Here is a 3,715-nt window from a genome sequence, read left to right as displayed (position 1 = left end):
GACTGGTGGCATCGATGGCGTGACGGATCCGGGTGACTGACTGCTGCCCTGATCTCACCTTATGAAACAAGTGCTGTTGATTGTCTATGCGGATGGCCAAGTCAACTAGGAGGCAGAGGTCAGGGGGCTCATCCCTGGTGCTCATCTCAGCTTTGATATTGTCATTCAGGCCGTGCCAGAAAGCGGTGTGCAAGGCGTGGTCTTCCCAGCCAGCCTCCATAGCCAGGACCTGGAAGTCAACAGCGTAGTCCATGGCACGGTGTGCCCCCTGACGGATGGTCATAAGCTCCCTAGCTGCTTGGCTCTGATGAGCGGGTGGTGTGAAAACGGACCTCAGATCATCCAGGAACTTGGTGATGGTGGCGCCAAACAACAGTCCTCAGGCATCTGCACTTTCAGCCCAGGTGAGTGCTTTTCCCCGCAGACGATTTATGACGTAGTTTATTTTTTCCCTGTTCGTGCGAAAAGTCCGAGTCTGCTGATCGAACACCTGGCGGCACTGCAGCAAAAAAATCTGGCATTTGATGTTTCCGTCAAAAGTTTCTGGCTAAGGTACGGGTGGATCCCGATGAAGGCTGGGAGAATGTGTGGCGGCATTAGCAGAATGTGTAGAATAAGCCGGAGGTAACCGTAGAGTGGTCTATGTATCCAGGACAGCCATGAGCTTAGCCACGTGTTGGGTAAGGCTGGCCACAGCATCCTGTTGTTGCTGCAGTGCCTGAATCATTCTCTCTAGCTCTGCACTGAACTGTGCGTAAGCCGGAGAGCTGCCTGCACCAGAGTCAGCAGGGTCTATGTTGGCCAGTTTGTTCTGTTAGGTCACGCACACACATGGGGAGGCGAGTCAGTGGAAAAGAATGGACCCAGAGGACTGACTTCAGTGCAAGCAGAATTAGTCGGTGCTGTACAAATATATACAAGTGTAGTGAAAAAAACAACAGGACAAGCACTTTCATTTAGAAATATGGGAAATGACTAAAACCACAGAAAACCAGAGGATAATTATAAATTTTAAAAGCAGAGTTTTACCCCCTTTTTATATTGTGGTTGGCCTGTAAAGCTACCAACAATGTTGAAGGTGAACTCAATTAAATTGCCAGACGAGGTTAAGCAAAAACACTGTCTTTTTAATGAGCACAACTCACAGCATACAGTGCAGAAGTCCAGAAACACAATCAAGTTGATAATACCAGTCCAGGGTCAGTGCCAGCAAACACACAGCCGAGGGTTCCACAAACGAGAAGTCGAAGAGGGAAGTCCGATAATCGATAAACAGAAGACAGTCAGAATCAGGAGGGTAAGGCACTAATCAGTGGTCAAAAGGCAATCCAGGGTCAGAACAGGAATAACAGGTTCAAGAAAAATGTTGGAAAGTCTGAACAGGAGTCTAGAGCAATCTGGCAGCTTCCTGGTGGGGGAAAGCTGCCCATAAAAGGGTAAAAACAGGTGCAAACAATTAACACTGATTGAAGTAAAAAGTCCGTAGCTGAGATAAGGCTATAACAGGAAGTGGTGTCAAAATAAAAGCATGAGAGTGGAAGCAGGTGGGACAGAATCAGGACTTTGAATCTTTTATGACTAGTGGCTATTGTCAGCAGCTGATGCGTAATTTTGGACATGAGGTTGTGTATCTGTGACGGAGTAGATCCGTCACAAGTAGCTGATAAGTTATACATGAGCAAGTACACGGAGTAAAAGCCGTCACTTCCATATGCGCATAGAGAAAACAACATAGTTAAGTGGCAGTATTACTTACCGGGTTCCAGGTGATTTAGTTGCAGGGACGAATGTGTGGTTTAAAGTGCGCCAGCCATATCTAAAGCCATTAAATATGGTTTTGTGTGTGTCATGTGAGTAGTCGTCACTGTGACGCGACTGGGATTGGGCGGAGCCTAAGGTATTAAAGGTGACCCAGGTTCCACCATGAGTTTTTAGTTGGTTTTGAGCTGCATAGAAGGCTGTATCTGTCTGGGGGAAAAAATGTCTAAAAACTGTTCTAATTCGTTTTTGTAAATATTGGGCTATTTTTCACCTGGGGATGAGCACAATAAATTATTGGTTTGCACTGCATATACGACTACGCCATCTTTTTATCCGGGACTTAAAAAGAACCACATCACATGTTTATGTATTGTAATTTACCACTGTAACACATATTTTTTGCCTACATTTTTGTTGTTACACCTCTCCAATGTCTTTTCTTATATTGAACTTATGTTATGTTGATCTGTGCCAATTGTAGTTTTTTTTTTTTTACCAGTGCCAGGGCTCTGTTTCTGATCTCTTTGGTTTTCAAAGAGTATACCATAGGACTGATGCAGGGTGGGGTGCAAGAGGCCAGAGACAGGCATAAAAATGGCAGGTCCTCATCAATAAAATGGAAATGATTTTCAATTTTAAAAGTGGTAAGAGAAAGGAATGTAGAATATCACAACAAGGATATGTTCAATAGAAGTAGCCAAAGCTTTTACTCGACTGTCTAAAGATTTCATCCTGAACACCGTGACCAGGATGCTGACATAAGACAGACAAATAAAGTACAACAAGAATCAAGACAATAAGTGAAGTGGCCACAGTCCACTGCATTGTGTAATCATTACAGGCGGTTCTAAACACAACTGAATAATCACAGAAATAATCAAACACTGTGAGGGAATTGCAATATGATAATCGAGTCAATATGCTTATTGCAAAAGCAACAATTCCCAGACTAAAACACCAAGTCAGACAAATAATATAAGACATGCTCCACAGTGTGTTGATTGAGTTCTGACGCAGAGGGAAATGTATTGCGATCAACCTGTCATAGGCAAGTATAGCAAGAGCAAATGACTCCAAAGTCACAAAAGCATAGTAACTGTACATTTGTACAAAACACATGTTAAATGGAACAAAGTTATCCTTCATGAGAAAAACCTTTATCATATTCGGAATAATACTTGTGCTTAGGATTATGTCAGTTACTGTGAGGTTGTCCACTGATGTAGGGTAATGTTTGTAATCCAGTATTATAGAAGCCTGGAGGATGAATGATAACAGAGTCATTTAAAACAGTCCTGAGAAATGACATAGTTGAACTCCACAAGCTGTGTGTTGGAGGATGGCCTCTGCCTAAAAGCTCTCCAGTCTAAAGAACAGGGGAATCATATCATATTGAACATTAGACCTCAACAGAGACTATCATAATGTTCATTCCATCCATGAGCTTATTTCATTTTATATAAAATGTATTCTCAATAAGTTCCAACATAGATAATAAAAGCAGTGAGCATTGCTTACATGATGTCCTCTTCAGGATTTCTTAGCAGCATCTCTCATTGATTCTGCATCTAAAAGCCGTAGGCAGACGGATGCATGTGTGACCCCTGGACAGTGGAAGATATACTTTCCTCATCAATCCCCAAAGCTTCCCTGTGACACAGAGAAAGTCATTTTGACCCTGCTCTATTAACAACATTACTGTAATCCATGAAGAGAATCTGATTATTCTCTTCTTGTGCTCAAAACAAACATCTAATTATGATTCAGTAAGTTTGAGCATCTCACACCAATTCTTTTAAAACACACATGCAACCTTATCAAAACAAAGCAAAGTAGAACAGCTGCTGAGATGACACCTAAACTTGCTTTAGTGTCATTTTATTTGCACATGCTATACAACCATAACATATATTATAAAAACTAACAAAATGTTTTTTGAACTTTATGTAAAGTG

The 3,715-nt window shown here is 42.1% G+C and overlaps 1 pseudogene; it reads right to left on the bottom strand.

The window, feature by feature from the left end:
• Nucleotides 1-2,212: 2,212 nt before the first annotated feature.
• On the bottom strand, nt 2,213-3,070 carry LOC109953648 (olfactory receptor 8U8-like; annotated as a pseudogene).
• Between the last annotated feature and the right edge of the window lie 645 nt (nt 3,071-3,715).

This window comes from Monopterus albus, unplaced genomic scaffold (genome assembly GCF_001952655.1).
Source record: "Monopterus albus unplaced genomic scaffold, M_albus_1.0 scaffold903.1, whole genome shotgun sequence".
NCBI classification, from domain to species: Eukaryota; Metazoa; Chordata; class Actinopteri; order Synbranchiformes; family Synbranchidae; genus Monopterus; species Monopterus albus.
Note: the sequence above shows the minus strand (reverse complement) of the source record. Positions and strands in the feature narration are given on the sequence as shown.